The sequence below is a fragment of the Procambarus clarkii genome, chromosome 5 (genome assembly GCF_040958095.1).
Source record: "Procambarus clarkii isolate CNS0578487 chromosome 5, FALCON_Pclarkii_2.0, whole genome shotgun sequence".
In the NCBI taxonomy this organism is placed as follows: Eukaryota; Metazoa; Arthropoda; class Malacostraca; order Decapoda; family Cambaridae; genus Procambarus; species Procambarus clarkii.
The window spans coordinates 21,452,490-21,471,677 of NC_091154.1; the positions used below are offsets into that span (position 1 = coordinate 21,452,490).

The 19,188-nt window shown below is 43.3% G+C and overlaps 1 protein-coding gene across 3 annotated transcripts in view; it reads right to left on the bottom strand.

Annotated features, from left to right (window-relative positions):
- The window catches only part of LOC123763907 (zinc finger protein 85-like), a 120,057-nt gene that overhangs the window by 97,631 nt on the left and 3,238 nt on the right, over nt 1-19,188 (bottom strand). For 2 of the 3 annotated variants that reach the window (XR_011231270.1, XR_011231271.1), the window contains one exon: nt 920-3,378. The exons of the other annotated variant lie outside the window; for it this stretch is intronic. The gene's annotated coding sequence lies outside the window, so the exon portion shown is untranslated. Of the gene's footprint in view, nt 1-919; nt 3,379-19,188 lie in introns of those variants that run through there. 3 annotated transcript variants of the gene reach the window in all.

The window sequence follows — 19,188 nt, forward strand, 5'->3', positions numbered from 1 at the left end:
GCTCCAAATCCTCAATCTCCATCCTTTCCTGCCTCGATGGTGCCCTGGCTTCAAGTAATCCATGGATTATGATTGTCCTCTTTCTCAGTTCAGGGTCATGCTGGTGGCCCCCTCCCTCCCACTCCTGCTACTCCACCTACTACTACTTCCCCTTCCCCAGCCAAGCTTCCCTTATTCCTGCCAAATTCATTAGTAAGCCTAGATATTTCCCCTTGCCATTCTACCCTGCTCTTCCTGATTTCCTCTTGAATATAATCCATAAACTCTTGTTTGAGTCTTTGAACCTCGTCCTGTATCTTATTAAAGACCTCACTTTTAATCCCCTGGATTAGATCATCTATCCAAACATCCCTCTTCTCTACAAATTTCCCAATCATCTTCTCCACAAACCTATCTTCTTCCTCAATCATAATACTGTTGGACCTAGACACCCTTCCTGACCTAGTCATTGCTATAATGCAACCTTACCCACAGGGGTTCCAAGTATCTTACCGTCCTGCTAACACAATAGGTGAGTGAATCTCCAATCGTCGTCCCCCGTGGTGGTAGGAGGGTTGCTGCCGGGGGTGAGGTCACGCGGTCAGAGGCCGGTGCTCCACACTGCACACTGCCACAGTACTTCCTCCAACTATTTTGAATTACGCTATTTAAACTGTTTTTCTTCACTACCTTATGGCTTTGGTCAAAACCCAAGGTTTTTTCATTCACTTGTACACACTTTTTCTCTTCGAAGTTGCCTGATAGTTGCCCCCTCCCACTCCACTGTGTGTGTGTGTGTGTGTGTGTGTGTGTGTGTGTGTGTGTGTGTGTGTGTGTGTGTGTGTGTGTTGTTAAATACGTCTGAAAAGGCAAGATTCATAATTTTACCACAAATCTTCTCCATATTTCTTTTCACTGCCGATGGTAATTGAAAAATCAGTTCTCCAAAATTCATTTTTATTTCTAGTCTGACGCGACGCTTGAACGTGTTCCGTAATAACTTATTACATTTTCAAAGACTTTAGTTTACACACACAACTGTAACCTGTAAACACATCCATACTTATACTCGCATTTGGGTGAGGTGATATAAAAATTTTGGGCGAGGTGATTGACATTTACACAAGACAGAACTCAAACCAATGGGTATAAAACCATATGAATGGAAGTAACTGCAGAAGGCCTATTGGCCCATAGCATAACCACTTCCTCCTGATGTTTCTATATTGGTTCAGAGTCTTGAAGTGGGTAGAATATAGTTTGCATTAATTGGCTGTTGATTGCTGGTGTTGACTTTTTGATGTGTAGTGCCTCGCGGATGTCGAGCCGCCTGCTATTGCTGTATCTATTGATGATTTCTGTGTTTTTAAGATTTCTCTGGTGATGATCTGGTTGTGAGGTGAGATTATATGTTTCTTGATGAAGCTCTGTTGTTTATGCATTGTTAATCGCCTGGAAAGAGACATTGTTGTCTTGCCTATATACTGAGTTCTTTGGGGCTTACAGTCCCCAAGTGGGCATTTTAAGGCATTGATGACGTTGGATTCCTTTAAGGCGTTATGCTTGGTGCCTGGAGAGTTCTTTATGAGTAGGTAGGCTGCTTTCTTGGTTATATTGTAAATCATCAATTGTATTTTCTGATTTTTGTCTGTAGGGATGATGTTCTTATTAATATCTTTCAGGACCCTTTCCTCTGTTTTATGAGCCGTCAAAAAGAAGTTCCTGTAAAATAGTCTAATAGGGGGTACATGTGTTGTGTTAGTTGACCCTTCAGAGGTTGCATGGCGTTTTACCTTTCTTTTTATGATGTTTTCAACAAAACTATCAAAAGCCGTTGTTGACTAGGACCTGTCTTACCCTACAGAGTTCTTCATCGACTTGCTTCCATCCTAAGTTGTGGCCGAGAGCATAATCGACGTAAGCGTTGACAACACTCCTCTTGTACCTGTCTGGGCAGTCACTATTGGCATTGAGGCACATTCCTATGTTCGTTTCCTTAGTGCAGACTGCAGTGTGGACGCCTCCGCTCCTTTCCGTGACTATTACGTCTAGAAAGGGCAGCTTCCCATCCCTCTCCATCTTGTAAGTGAAACTCAACACAGAATTCCGTTCAAATGCCTCCTTCAGCTCCTGCAGATGTCTGGCATCAGGTACCTACATAAAAATGTTGTCAACATACCTACAGTATATGGCGGGTTTCAAGTCCATGTCAACTAAGACCTTCTACTCGATGGTACCCATGTAGAAGTTCGCAAACAGGACACCTAGGGGAGAACCCATAGCGACCCCATCTACTTGCTTATACATATGTCCATCTGGGCTCAAGAAGGGTGCCTCTTTAGTGCAAGCTTGGAATAGTTTCTTAAGTATGTTTTCTGGTATGTCAAGAGGAGTACAAGCCGGATCACAATACAATCTGTCTATAATCCCTGATTGTTTCATCCACAGGTACGCTGGTAAAGTGATTTTACATCCCATGAGGCTCTAATCCCTGTGGCCCGTGTTCCTCGCAGTAAGTCAACAAATTCCTTTGGAGACTTCAGGCTGAAAGCACAGGGTACATACGGAGTCAGCAAGCCATTGAGTCACTTAGCCAGTCTGTATGTGGGTGTGGGTATCTGGCTGATGATTGGCCGAAGTGGGTTTCCAGGCTTGTGGGTCTTGACATTTCCATACGCATACCCAGGTTTGTATTCCCCAATAACCTTTGACAGGTGGAGTCCAGATTTCTTGGCATTCACAGTTTCGATCACTGTTTACCTTTGTTTTCAATTCAGCTGTAGTGTCCTTTGTTACCCTTTGGAATTTAGTTTGGTCAGAGAGTATGAGGTTCATTACTAGAAAGTATGAACCTCATACTCTCTGAACAAACCAAATTCCAAAGGGTAACGAAGGACACTACAGCCAAATTGAAACGAAGGCAAACATATTGATCGAAACTGAACGTAGGGTGTCATTGACCCTCAAATGGCTGTCAAAGAAAGCCACTTCCCAAAGTGGGGATACCCTAAATGAGCTTGTGGAGGCCCTCGGACCCTCCCCAGCATATAGGCTCACTGGGTAGCTTGTTTTCCAGCTAAAATCAGAATCTGTAGGGGCTCCCATGTCCATGATCTTCGCGATCACTGGTGCTACCTCCCCTGGAGGTCCCATTAGACTTAATTTGAACTCATTATCCAAAAACTCGAATCTCAAATGAAATGGCCATCCCTCGGGCTTCTGACGGAACTTCTGGCTCCCTCGGCTGGCGTTTAGACCCATAATATGAAAAGTCTGAGGAAGAGGAAGTCATCCCTGCAGTTGCTAAATGAACTTCAGGCTCCGTCTGCTCATGCTCAGACCATTAATATGAAAAGTCTGAGGATTTCTTGGTGGTCATCGTGCTGCCGGCGTTGGGGTCTGTAAAGGACAGTGCCATTACAGTAAGGAGGACATGCATTTAACTATTCCCGGCTTGGGTCTCTACACTGTGGACATACATAATCTGGCCTAGAACATACATTCGCAATGGTTGCTCCCACACAGTCTCCATGAAACCACCCTGCACACCTATCACACTGTACCATAAATTTCCCATCATATGGCCGCCTACATGCACAATAGAGGTCTTCATAAGGTAATGCTGATATTTCCTGAACCTGCGCCGCTTAAATCTAACAACCAAGTCTGGACATAAACGGTCCTTGCATTTCTTCAATCTGTCATGAGATCACGCTGGAGTTTAACCCTGAACAATTAAGATGAAAATTTATGAATTATGACCTGTAGCTGTGCTCGCAGGTCATAATCTCTCTTATACACAGAGATCACACTAATGTGATGCATCAAATGAACAAATCCACAAGGGCTGTGACGAGGATTCGAACCTGCGTCCGGGAGCATCCCAGACACTGCCTTAATCGACTGAGCTACGACAGGGTTAAAAAGAGTTGAAACTGAAGTTCTACTGAACTTACTGGATCCCGTAGCCTCTCCAAGGCACAAACCAGGATTTTACACAACTCCCCCCTGCTATTTAACAGACAAATTGGCAACCGCAAAAGTGGCCCACGAAAACTTAACACTTTCGCACTCTCGGCGTTCAAAAAAAAATCATACCCTAGATGCTTTCGGCGCTTCGCGCGCCTACGCGGTAAGACTGAAAAAGTGTACACTCTTTTGACTGTCCTGACAATAATTGCAGGCGCACGTATTTAAATTTGGTATCACTGTGTTCGCAATAAAATTGTCTATAAGAACATATCTATAAAATGCCGCCAAAGCATAAGGATTATCAACACCAAATAAAAAACTATTCAGATCACTAGCCGAGAGCATCAAACAGCAACAAAATGTTTCCACTCTCTTAATGGTTGCGAAGCCTACAGTTGTCCTACAACGCTAATTGTGGTATCATTGGAATCGCAATAAAATTCTCTACACGGACATATGCATATAAATATAGATTCAATGTCGTAGACCACCCAAAACAGTGTGGGAAGTGGCCGAAGTGTTACCCGCGGCGGCATATCGGCGAAACTCGCTTTGAAAAGTGCATATTCAATTCACTGTCCTGACATTATTTGTCGATGTATGTATTTCATTTTTGTACCAATGTGCTCGCAATAGAATGTTCTATGAGAACATAAGTATTAAAGGTCACATAAGGATGCGTTCGACCGGCAACATATATAAAAACTACATCGATTATACTCGTCGTGTCAATAATACAATTGTTTTACCACGATGATTCACTGCCACGCCGTTCTCTTTAATAAGCTGTTCGGCTATTAGAGAAAACGTAAATTTCATGGCAAACATTTGTAAACTATTCCCAAGTTGATCGGATAATAAATGGATTTTATACAAATATTTTTTCTCGTGACTCCCGAGAGGGGCACGCGTGCGGTGTGATTAATAATATTGGTGACAACGACGGTCTGCTGGAATGCGCCAAAGTGTTAAGATAGACAACATATCAATAGACTATGTCTCTTCTTTCAAATACCTTGGTGTCTCTGTCCCTTGTACCTCAACTGCAGTCAATAAGTTACATCCACAATGTAGAGACAGACTCAAGGCTCTCAGAACTGTAGTGGGGTACAGCCCGAAATATGGTGTTAATATTAGAATAGCAAGAATGATGTATTTAGTGTATATAAGGTCTCTGATAGACTATCATGCACCAGCTTTGGTCCTGCAAAATGGCAAAAGTATTGATAGACGGGAAAAAATGCAAAATGAAGCACTCAGAATTATACTTGGCTGTCCTATAACTACCAAAGTTCTCAACATGCGAAAAGAATTAAATATACTTAGCATTAGAGATAGAATATTTGAAATTAATCTTATGGTGGGATAACAAAAATGGGATGATGGGATATCAGCTGCTGCATGATAACAAAAACAACATTGTGTCAATTGCACTGTTGCACAGACCATATACACTGACGGATCACTCAATACAGCTACAGGGAGGGCAGGAAGTGCTGTTATTGCTCATCAGCCCGATGGCAGCACAATTCAAAGAAATATCCGAATTAGCAACTGGGCGTCCATAATGCAAGCCGAGTTGGTAGCGATACTGGTAGCACTCTAAATTATTGACAACACTGAAGTAGACAGCTTAATTATTTCTGACTCCCTTTCCTCACTATGAGCAATAAACAGTTTGCAATCAAGTAATAACGTGCTTGTCTTGGAAGCTAGACGTAGATATATAAGCATACTTAGCAAGAGGGTAAATATAAAAATGTTGTGGATTCCTTCTCACATTGGCATGCAGGAACATGACAAAGTTGACGCCCTTGCTAAGGCTGCAGTAAATAAAGACAGTATTGAACGGAATCTTGAGTTATCAAATAGGTCCCTTAAAAGTGTCATTAGACGAGAACTCCTGGATGGATTTGAAGAAAGTAGAACAGTGCAAACTGGAACTAGCAGCTCCATTGTTCATCACAATGAAATGTGTGAAGTAAAACATGTGTATGGGGCAAGTAACAAAGTCAGTAGACTAACAGATGTTGTCACAGCTCATATAAGACTTGGCTACAAGTATCTCTGGCAGTTCGGCTTGTATACGGATCTAGATGAAGTAAAGTGTAAAGTGTGTGGACATAGACAGGGACACACACTCGAACACTATCTTGGATTGTTGTAAAATTGAGCCTTTTAGAGATAAATCTAACCTCACTCTGTATGATATGGCAACCTATCTTATTACCAAGGATAAATTACCCAAAATCCTTGCACTGTACCCACATTTCGCTTCCAGTAGATGAACGACATGAGATTCAGAAACAAGTAGTGTATTGTGAGGACTAATAATAAACAGAAGCTCCCCTATGACTCTGTAATATCCCCATTGGTCAAACTATTATGTATTAGCGATAAGACCTACCATTAACCCTTAAACTGCACATGGCGTATATATATGCCCTGAGTAACATGTCCCACGGTGCGCATGGCGTATATATACGCCAAAGGGTGCCAGGCCCGATTCAAATGGCCGCGGCTATACGGGGTTCACAGTAGCTTCCTCAGGGCTCTTGTAAACAGATGCCATTTTTTAAAAAAAATCGTTGGCAATATTCTCAGGTGTGAGAGGCACAGTACTGTTGGAGCAACCAAGGCCGGCGCACGCAGCATGAGCGAACAGCATTGCTGTTCAGCTTGTGACCACAGCATCGCCGAAAAATGTCAAAATAAATATATAATTGTTATTATTTAGTGATGACAATATTACAGATGACCCATGACTGTGATATAAATAACCAGGGTTGTGATAATAGCAGGAGTGTTGTAATAATTAGTGCTGTGGGAGGAGTGATGCTGAGAGACGGAGGGAGACAGCATCGTTTACTGACTGTGTGGCCACCTGTTATTGTTTGCATTCACCATACCAGGTCAGTGGTTCTCTATGGTGAACACAAATGTAGATACTTATATATAATGTGTGTATTAGTGTAATAATAGCAAAAGAATTATGCTGGGAGGAGCCATTTGGGTGACGGAGGTGACGTCATCTGCACGATTTGTCTAGCTTTTTAGAGGGTGGCCACTATGCTCTTTGGGCGCACTACAAGCTTAGGTGTACAGTTACAGTGCATAAAACATGTAGATACTTATATATAATATGTGTATATAGGGTAATAACACTGCAAACAGTATTGTTAGGGGAGAAAGTTTAATGCGTGTGACCTTGAATGAGTGAGGGAGCCACCAGCCGCCATCTGTATATAGCGACGACTCTTAGTGCCTGAACTAACTATATCAGCTTAGCTGTACAGTTGCGGCGAACAAAATATATACATACTTATATATAACGTCTGTATATAGTGTAATAACACCACAAATGGTATTGTTGGGGAAGAAAGTTTAATGCGTGTGTTGAGGGAGTGGCAGCGAGTGGCTGGCTGGTGTGTGGCGGTAAGTCTTCGTTGTTTTTCGACTCTCGATACCAACTTAGTGGTTCGTTATGGTGACCAAAACATGCCAATACTTATATATAACCTGTGTATAGAGTGTAATAGCGGCAAAACTATTTGTTTATTGTTTTATAAACATAATAATTGAATCACTAATATGCACATCATACTTTTGAGTATAGCGATTATTCACCACTTTTATTATATAAATATATTACAATGCACACTATTGAATAATATTACTGCAAAAAAACTAAGAAAAAATCAATCGGAGACATTGAAACAATTAGGTAATAATATCTTTGTGGCAACTCCCATCTGTCAGTGCGGGTGACGCTGACCGGGTCTGACGACCGCTCTGTCAACGCCCACTTTTTGCCAGACTTCCTCGGTTAATTGCGCCCAAAATATGTCACCTACGATTTTTTTTTATTTTTCCCGTGCTCAGGGGACACAAATTAACATGTTTAGAAGATGAAAAAAAAAAAATTTGAGTTTTTTTTTTTCTTGCACACAGGGGTGTAAATGTCCCCAGACCCCTGAGCAGTGTAAGGGTTAATGTATGATGACTTACTATAAATATGTAGCTCTTGTAATAGCACTTTCTCTGTAACTAGCTGACATTGTAACTATAAGGTGTGAAGGATAGAAGAAATTGTTTATGTAATAATCTAAGATGAGGTCTGATAAAGACCATTTGTGCCCTCTGTAATGCTTTTGCGCTACCGCTCACAGGATGAGTATAGGGTGCACAATAAACTAGCCGCCTTCGGCGGCAACAATCAATCCCCCCTGCACCCGAGCTATGTCAATAGGCCGTTCTCCCTCTTCGCCCTTACATCATTACACACAGAGATCACACTAACGTGATGCATCAAATGAACAAATCCATAAGGGCCGTGATGACGATTCATGGCCCTTGTCATGGCCCTTGTGGATTTGTTCATAATCACTCTTCATTCGTTCCTGCGTTGACAATAGGGATTTCCATGCTAACTTGTGTGCTATTTCTATCTCACCCTGTAACTGTGCTAAATAGGGTATTGCGCCATGGGGAGGTTGCCTCTCCCGGAGATACATCAAATCTATTGATTGGTTACTTTCTCGACCAAGCATTAATTTATTAGGGGTGAATCCTGTTTGTTGAATCACGCTGGATCTAATTGCCCCTGCTATACATTGAATGTAGTCATCCCAGCTGTCATGTTGAGAGCTAGCATTACATCGCAATGCATCCATGATGGTCCTATTGTATCGTTCTACCTGGCCATTTGCTGACGGCCTGTAAGCTGTGGTACGAGCTTTGTGGATGTGCATCATTTCATAAAGTTTAGTGAACAAGTCACTCTCGAAGTTCCTCCCTTGGTCGGTGAAAATCTCAAACGGATACCCAAACCAGGTAAAGAATCCATCGAGCGCCGCTTTAGCCGTGTCCTCTGCAGTCTGGGATGGTAGTGGCATGCACTCGATCCATTTAGTAAATTGATCTATCACCAAGAGGTATTCGTTGCCTTTCCGGATCTTGGGCATTGGTCTCAAAACGTCCAAGTGTACCCTTTCCATTGGTGCACCCTCATGGTACTTGACCAACTCATGCCTGCTGGTCTTGGATGCTTTTTTGTTTACATTGCAGTCATGGCATGAAGCCACATAATTAGCAACCTGGGTTGTTAGCCCATACCAAAAATATCTTGCTTTGATTCTCTCCAATGTACGATTCCTGCCTTGATGGCCCATGTCGGGTATATCATTGCATAAGCTTAACACGTCCTGTCTCAAACTATTGGGTTTGTATAAAAGTTTTTGGGTCGCTCTGTCCTGGTCTACTTTGTGCCACCACCAAAGGCCATTCTCCAAAACAAAGGCCTCTTTTTTAGCCAGTAATATTTCATGGCGGGGCTGACTCCGAACAGATCACCCTCCGCGGGTTGATGGCCTCCCACCCATGCTCTTACCATACTGTAACAAACTAGGCTGTTGTAAGAATTATCCAGAGTGGTTTATCGACAAAAGAGAATGGGAAGCTGAGCCCGCATGGTGACCTGGGAACCTGACCCCCAGGGGGATTCGCGGTGGAAATAACCGACGCTTTGTTCATAGCTGCGTATAATGAACCATCCTATAGTATTCAGTAATTTAGAGAAATTAGCCTTTATTCATTTTGCATTAAAATTGTATTGTATAATAGTACTGGATACAATATCAAGAGTATTCTAATTATTGAGTTTAAGTCACCATCAGTGACGTCACGAATCAGATCTAACTTGTAAGGCGGAGTGACCGGCGGTCATAGGTCAGCAGGGTTGACATGTCTATTATTTCTCAAAGTTCAATTAACCATTTTGGGGATCGGGAACAGCTCTGCCGTAGATGTTTGTGTAATTTAATTTCGGTAAATAATTCAACCAGTCTGGATCAATTAAGTACAACAGGTTAATTGTTATAACTTAACCTTGCTAAAGTAACTGGGTAAGCGATGCGGAACAATACAATGTTCTAGTCTGGGCTAGATCAGACGAGGACAGATCAGTGTGGAAACAGGAGCAGCTGGGAGAGGTCAAACATCTTACCTCTCCCCAAGACCAGCCCAACATCTTTAGCTGGTAAAACATAGAGGTATAGTTGCTATTGTTATGTATAGAAATAGTCTCATTTGCCATTCAGGTCAAGTAGGGAGTGTTAAAGTGACAGGGAGTGAACATATTTAGATTTTTGTTTTAGTTTTTCTTTTAATAAATTAAATTTGTTAATATTTTGCATTTTATTATTTCCATGTATTTTATGTGTATACTTGTCCTGGTCACGTGGTCCACACGAGGCAGAGTTGGATTGGGCGCCGATTCTAACATCGATTCTAACATCGAATCATTCCCGTGTAATTAATTTCACACTCTTAAGTTTCCACGGTCATCGAGTGGGGATCAAGCCCCAAGGTTGTTTAATTAGCGTGATCGATCCAGACCTCGATCATTGCTCTGTGTTGCTGGTCTGGTGGTGGCAGCGTAGAGGCGACTCTAGGGTTTTGCTCGGAGCCTAGGTCACGTCATACTGGGTGTAGAATCCTAAGTCGGTCAATCGTCTTAGGACCACGTGGCGTGGAGTTGGCTTTGGTAAAAGTTTTGGAGTCCCTTGGTAGAGAATAAAAAGTAAGAATACGGGTAGAGGGAGTAGAAGATAAGAGAAGTAGAGAGAGAAACCTAACCCGAGCTACAATACTCATGTCTGGGCCTTTCTCCGACAGTTCCTGCAGCTCAAGCAAAGGCATTCCATATCTGTCTGCTGTGGTCCTGGTGATAATCTGGACATTTACTGCACTTGTAGGGGCTGCATCCCATCCCCTGCCTGATGTGTCCTCTAGTTCCCTTTGATCCTTACCCTCCGGGTCCCATGGAAATACATACAACCAAGTTGTTGTCCTCTGACCACCAGTCTTGAAAGGGGGACTTGGGGTTTTATTTGCCTGACTGTCCCCAGGGCCTGAAAACTACATGCACAATCGAACGACCTTATAGCTGGTGGAATTACATCGTCCACCACTTCTTGGAACTTTGCCAAGTTCTGGTGTGCCTCGTGACAATAAGAACATCCTGCGCATGGCAGGTTTTGTACAGGAATGTCATGGTGAAAGTGTGCGCACAACTGATGGGTATCCCCTTCCCTAGATAAAGAGTCTGCATTGGTGTTTCTTTCCTGCCCTGTGTTGGATTTTTAAGTCAAATTGGCTCAGCTCTTCCAACCAATGAGCTAATTGGCCTTGGGTGATTCTTAAACCTTGTCAACCAAACCAAACTGCCATGGTCAGTATGCACAGTAAAAGGCCGGCCCAAGAGATAGTGCCGAAAGACCCTGGTGAACCTAACTACTGCCAACAACTCCTTTCTGGTAGTACAATACCTTCTTTGTTCCAAGGTTAATGCCAAGTTGGCATAAGCGATTACCTTTTCCTGTTCCTCTTGAACCTGTAGCAGCTCTGCACCTATTGCCCAATCAGAGGCATTGGTATTCAGGATAAAAGGGTCCTGTCCATTTGGTAGCCCCAAAACCGGAGCCGTAGTTAAGGCCGTCTTAATAGCCACAAAGGCCTCTTGGTGTATGTTTCCCCCAATCAATTTATTTGCTCCTGTCAAAGCATATAGAGGAATGGCTAGCTCCGCAAATCCTTTTATAAAGGCTCCGTGGTAATTGGCTAATCCTAAGAATCATTCCACGCCTTTGGATGACCTAGGCGTCTGCCATCTCACCACTGCATTTATTGCCTCTTGTCCCAATTCTAGCCCTGTCCAGCTAACTATTCTGCCCAAGAATTCAACACACTTCTTAAACAGAGCACATTTTTGTGGTTTAAGGCACAGGGCATATCTTCTAAATCTTTCAAAGACTTGTATCAGGTTGGAGAGGCGACTCTGGAATGACTCGCCTAGCACTAGAATGTCATCCAAGAAAGCTAGCACAGTTTCCCAATTCAGCTCCCGTAACACCAGGTTCATGACTCTGGCGTAGGTAACTGGTGCATTACACAGACCAAAAGCCATTTTCTTGAATTCAAACAAACCATACTTGGTGATAAAAGCCATAATTTTTCCGGTCTTTCTCTGCTAAATTGATCTGGTAGTATGCCGAGTTGGCATCTAATTTACTGAACCATTCGTTTCCTGCTAATGTGTCCAGGCATTCATCCACTAGGGGAAGCGGGTACACATCCCTTATGGTACGGGCGTTCAGTTCTTGGTAATCCACACACCACTGAACCGAAGTACAACATTCCTTTTCCTCACTAAAACTGGTGCCGATGCTCACTCAAACATTGACAGTTGGATAATACCTGCATCAAGCATGCATTGAAGATGTCCCCCCTTTCTTCTTGTGCAAAACAAGCAGGTGTCCGCCGTATTTTCTGTTTCACCGGTCTGGCATTGCCTGTGTTGATGTGATGGGATACTCCATTAAAAGACCCCAGATCAAATTCACTCACAGCAAAAACATCTTGATAGGTTAACAACAGGTTGGACAGTTGGTTCACCTGTTCTTCTGTTAGTGTTTCTTCTATGTCCTATAGCATGCCAGCCATATGAGCAGGCAGATTGTCTTGGAATTCCATTGGTACCTTCCCCACCGACCTTACAGCCACGCCTGGACCAGGTTCTGGTAAAACTTCCCAGGCCGCCTCTGCATTGGCCACATACATTTGTCTCTTCAGTGTGATATTTCGCTCTGTTACATTAAGTACACATATCTGCAAGGTTCTACTCTTCTGGTGGAGCGTGCGAATTACTGGCACTTTCCCATCGTCCAAGCGTTCTACTACATACTGGGGCATACCAGTATGTCCAGTTCACATTTGACTTTTGCGACCGAATGCGGTGAGATGATCATGTATTAAGACACTGCCACTTTAGCTATGCAAGGGTTGAGGCTGGAATTAAGTGCACCTACCCTCCCCAACTGCATAGGAATAATCTGCCCCTGTAATATCATCTGCGATTTAGCTAATGCTATGCTGACGCCCTGACTCTTCATAAAATCCAGCCCCCAGAAACATGTTATCTTCAATTGAGGCTACATATACATTTACTTCAAATATCCGCCCTGCAATTAGTAATGTAACTGGGCCTACCAGCATTCCAGGAATGCACATACATTTCCCCACTGTGTTGAGGGTGATTTGCCTTATTACCTGTGGTGGGGGTATTAACTTTTGGTGAACCTCTTGAGAAATAATTGTGACTTCTGCAGCTGTGTCAACTATTGCTCTCACAGTTACGTTCCCCACCTGAATTGGGATCCAGAACATAGAACCAAATCTTAATTGCCTAATAGTTATTTGTTCCTGTTCCTCCTTTTCTTGCTTATCAGTGTCCAAGGGGTACGAGCTATGTCTACCTCATCCTCCCTGGAGGAACCACTACTCTCTTCTTGAGAGAACTCTTCCTCATCATCTACTTGCTTAAAATTTAACCCTTCCACTACTCAGGGGTCCTGAGGACATTTACACCCCTGTGCGCAAGAAAAAAAAATCAATTTTGTTTTTGTCTTCTAAACACGTTAATTTCTGTCCCCTGAGCACGGAAAAAAAAAAATCGTAGGTGACATATTTTAGGCAACTGACAGAGGAAGTCTGGCAAAAAGTAGGCGTTGACAGAGCGGTTGTCAGGGCCGGTCAGCGCCACAAACGCTGACAGGTGGGAGTTGCCACAAAGATATTATCGCTTAATTATTTCTATGTCTCTGATTGATGTTTCCTTAGTTTTTTTTGCAGTAATATTATTCAATAGTGTGTATTGTAATATATTTATATAATAAAAGTGGCGAATAATCGTTATACTCAAAAGTATGGTGTGCATATTAGTGATTCAATTATTATGTTCATAAAACAATAAACAAATAGTTTTGCTGCTATTACACTCTATACACAGGTTATATATAAGTATCTGCACGTTTTGTTCACCATAACGAACCACTCAGTTGGTATTGAGGGTCGAAAAGCAACGAGGAGTTACCGCTACACACCAGCCAACCACTCGCTGCCACTACCTCAACACACGCACTGTGAGAGTCTCTCTCAAGATTCTCCCACAGCTGACTGGAATGGCTCATTGCTGTGCACAGTGCACCGATCTTGTGCACAAGGTCCTATTTCTGTTAACCCTGGATAGTGACCTAGCATGTTGGGTATCTCCAGAATGCCCACTTAACCAGGAACACTTTTATAATACGGAGGCCGCCGCATGTCCAGGCAGGAAGTAGATACAGGGAGTTAAGCATGCTTGCCACACTAAAGGGTCAGTGAGTACATGGCTGGTGCCTGCGTGAGAGCAGAGGGGAGATGCTAGCAGCGTCTGACCTCGGGGGTCAACCGGTGCGATGGACAATAACAGCTATGACGTATTCATGACGTCACCTCTCCTACTGCTCATCGAACGAGCTAATATGATTGGTTCCCGCCCATTTGCTGCAATGCTATTGGTCAAATTGTAACTTTTGTGCTGGGTGCCACAAGATGCCCGGCAGCCCTTGCAAAAGGCATTCAAGTGAGGGACACCAAACCTAGAGGACGTGTTCTGTTCTGTCTACCGGCCAATAGACTGAACACAGTCTATTCCTCACCGTCAAGTTAACTCAGCGTCTGGAAAATATACTATACACTCGCCCAGAATCACGAGTGTGAATATATTATTCAGAAGCCTAAAGTGACAAATCTCCAGAGCTAAACAGACTGGTATCAGGTAACCCCTGTTGACAAAGATCGTTGTGAGTGACTTAATAGTGAACTAAGGCAGTGCCGCCGCCTAAGTATCTGTGTGTGACTTTACCACAGTGTACCTGTACCACAGCGTACAGTGTAGTGCATGGTACCATATAACCTGCAGTAGCCAGCCTGCACTGGGTCCAGAGCGTGTAGCTAGTACCTCTGTACCTCTGTGCCTCAAGCCGCCAGCCGCCCTCACTACTACGTGACGTCACCACCTTACTCATCGCCAGCGCCAGTGTGTGTGCGGGTGTCTGTCCGTTAAGGCATACAGCCCGCCCTACTGCAAGTACCCTCCGTGTCTACGAGCAAAACCAGCTGTCAGGCCACCTACGAGTGCTTGTATAAATGTGCCTGAGCGAGTGAGTGAATAAGGAAAGGTACCCTATCTGTAAGTACGAGATCTTGTCATTGTTTTATTGTGTCTGTGTTGAGCTGAGGTATCAACCACAGTTCTCACCTTCTCATACCTGTCACAGGTTATAGGTGAATCGACGGTGAATGCGTGTTTATCTGTGTGGTATCGCTGCATTTCACTAGTCTGTGTTTGTGAGCTTCACATACACCACACATTTAGTTATTGTGTGTGATATTATTGTGCATGTTATTGCCTGTCCCATTGACAGTGTAGTTGTTGATTTATTGCATATCATCATTACCGAGTATCCGGTTGGAACTCTTGTGATCCCTTTGCATACCGGCAGTTATGTTGCCATGTTAATGATTGGCTGTCAACTGTGTTAAGTTAGGTGTTTTTTCACAAGTGGATACAAGTCGTTTAGCCAGACGTCAAAAGTCTCGCTAATACAACCATAGCTTTGCTGACGCCAATCTAAAGTAAATCAAGCACCCTGTGTATTAGTGGTTAAGTTAGTAAGTAAACTACTGTTAAGCTTTATGCGGTGTTTCCGTTGAACCACTTCTGAATACTGCCAATATTATACAAGCCTTCAGCTCTAAGTGTCTTCAACACCGAGTTGCCTATATTCACTACTCTATAAATGTGATGAGGACCCTAGGAGTCCCTTAAAGTGTTAAATCATTGAGGAGATTCCAACGATCAACGTGGAGCAGGACCAGGTGAGGCTAGTCCGAGAAGAGACCCTCAAGGACTCTAACTCGACCTTGCTCCCAGGCCCTGTACGGTTGCTCTCGTATTTTCTATTCTGCTAATTCCGGCAGCTTCGTGAAGCGTCTGCCACATGTACATTGGCGACGTACGCATTGCAGTCGTGAAAGCAAAAAAGAAACACCCCACACGCACTAAACTTTCTCCCCCAACAATACCATTTGTGGTGTTATTACACTATATACAGACATTATATATAAGTATGTATATATTTTGTTTACCACAACTGTACAGCTAAGCTGATATAGTTAGTTCAGGCACTACGAGTCGTCACTATACACAGCTGGCGGCTCCCTCACTCATTCAAGGTCACACGCATTAAACTTTCTCCCTCAACAATACTGTTTGCAGTGTTATTACCCTATATACACATATTATATATAAGTATCTACATGTTGTATGCACCGTAACTGTACACCTAAGCTTGTAGTGCGCCCAAAGAGCATAGTGGCCACCCTCTAAACAGCTAGACAAATCATGCAGACGACGTCACCTCCGTCACCCAAATGGCTCCTCCCAGCATAATCCTTTTGCATGTTATTACACTAATACACACATTATATATATAAGTATCTACATTTGTGTTCACCATAGAGAACAACTGAGCTGGTATGGTGAATGCAAACAATAACAGGTGGCCACACAGTCAGTAAACGATGCTGTCTCCCTCCGTCTCTCAGCATCACTCCTCCCACAGCGCTAATTATTACAACAATCCTGCTATTATCACAACCCTGGTTATTTATATCACAGTCAGGGGTCATCTGTAATATTGTCATCACTAAATAATAACAATTATATATTTATTTTGACATTTTTCGGCGATGCTGTGGTCACAAGCTGAACAGCAATGCTGTTCGCTCATGCTGCGTGCGCCAGCCTTGGTTGCTCCAACAGTACTGTTATTCTCACACCTGAGAATATTGCCCACGATTTTGTAAAAAAAAATGGCATCTGTTTACAAGAGCCCTGAGGAAGCTAATGTGAACCCTGTGTAGCCGCGGGCCATTTGAATCGTGCCTGGCACCCTTGGGCGTATATATACACCATGCGCACGGTGGGACATGTTACTCAGAGCGTATATATATGCCATGCGCAGTTTAAGAGTTAAACTTGCCCCCCTCATTGTTGATAAAAGTCTTCCTCCTCCTAGGTACACACTAATTTTACCTCCGCCTACGTTCCTTGTGTCGGCTGGTGCTGAAATGTCAAGCGCACCGTCGGAAAATATTCGATGGACTGCCTATCTTCCTGATGGATATCTAGTACTGGTATTTGGATGGTATATGTTTTAAACCCTTGAGAAGGCCCCTGGCATCATTAAATGTGGCGCAGCCGCACTCTGCTGGCCTGGTAAATAGTGGGTCGGATCTAGGCCTCTTGAGCCAACCCGTCCCTGTTTAAAGACCGATTCTCCTCATTAAATGAAACTTGAAGCTTATTGTCTGTAATAAGGTGGATGGCTACTGGCTGAGCGGACAGAACACTGGACGCGTGATCCTGTGGTCCCGGGTTCGATCCCGGGTGCCAGCGAGAAACAATGGGCAGAGTTTCTTTCACCCTGATGCTCCTGTTACCTAGCAGTAAATAGGTACCTGGGAGTTAGTCAGCTGTCACTGCCTGCTTCATGGGGGTGGAGGCCTGGTCGAGGACCAGCCGCGGGGACACTAAGCCCCGAAATTATCTCAAGATAACCTCTGTATGTTCCCCTTGTTTACGGCCTTCATCCCAGCCACTCCTGGGTTTTTGGCAGTCCCGAGCAAAGTGACCATCTTCCCCACATAGGTAACAATTTTTACTCCTCCTAGGTGATGGGGTACTTTGACCACGAGGCGATATGATAGCATTCGTGAGACGCCTCAAACCCTCACACATATCGTCCAATTTGTCACGAACCCGAGATCTCTGAGACCACCGTCTAATTTCCTCACCAGGCTCCTGGTGGGCCTGAGAAAATTTCATTATTGCCACGTCCAAAACCTCCCTATCCCCAAATCGCTTGACAAGTTTATACATCATGCGAGTAAAATCAATTGATGGTTCCCGGTCTAGTATCTGATTATAGAAATCACTGGCTTTGCCTTTAAAACACCAACCCAAATTTGTTTGGGGAAGTAGTGCCGCTCCAATCCTTTTTTCGCTGCACACGATGTGAAACATCGATAGAACGGAGTCCAATCTGATTTACCATCATAATTCAGCTCCCGAGGTAGTGGGTAGAACGAGTTACTCCATCGGCTATGCCCAGTCCACCGGCTAGGAGAAGTAGAGTCGTCGGACTCAGAATTCTGGGAGCTAGTCGACAACCGTCGAACTGGATGGTGAGTGGAATGAGATGACCTCTTAGTTGAGATATGCCCCTGTCTCAGAAAACAGGAACTATGCAACCCATGGGTAAAATGAGGGACATACGTCTGACCTGACTGTGTGCAGCCGCACCTCCAGAATCAGCTGAGGCATTCCCAGTGGTTGAATGGCAAGTTTGAACATCCCTTAGCATTTGGTTCTACTATTGTGTTGGAGCTCAAGCCCTGAGGGAGCGGGTCTGTGTCAAAAGATATGGCATTCAACAAGAGAGTCGTAATCTGAAGGTGAGAGATATGGTGGATGTTGTCTGTCGTGATTGTACAGTGTGTGTGTCTAAATCTTACAATTCGATTGGCCAGTGTGTATGACACTCCAGGTAGCACTTTTAGATCACCAACAGATGCCGAGTTAATGCGTATGTGGGGCATCTTGCAGTAATGAAAAGCCGAAGCTCAGAAATATTTTTTGGACAATGTACGTTCACAGCCAGGTTAACAACCAATAAAAATAAGACACGCCAGGGAATAGACCTTAATTCTAGGAATGGTCAAGCATAGTATTCCACATCCAAGAATATATCTAATAGATGCGGAATGACGCTTAGGAAATATCCAGTATGTTTGAGGTAGCCATTCAGTGTACCAATTCAAAAAATGGAGAAAAAACAGGGTAGCCCCAATACTTAGGATTACCTGAACTCAATGTTACTCCCTCCCGGAATGTTTAAAACTTAGATCACATTTGGTATGGACGTGAACACTGAATAGGACTGGATAATCGTAAGTTCATACACTTAACTTGAGCATGTACTTAAATCTAGGATCATGCACTTAAATCTATGGTCATGCACTTAAAATTTAGGGTGAGTAAATATATACTGCACTTTTACAGGTACGAGTTAGGTAAGAACACATCACTTATTTCTAAGTATTCTCACTGATCACTTGTAGGAATATCACATGAATTTAAGTTTCTCTAAAAAGTGGAAATTTGCAAACCACAATGTTTCAAGTATTAATATTTCAGTATTTCAATTATATAAATTCATTAGTATCCTTCACTTAACTCTAAGATATATCAGTATATTTCACATGTGTATTTCAGGTAAATGTATTAAGCTT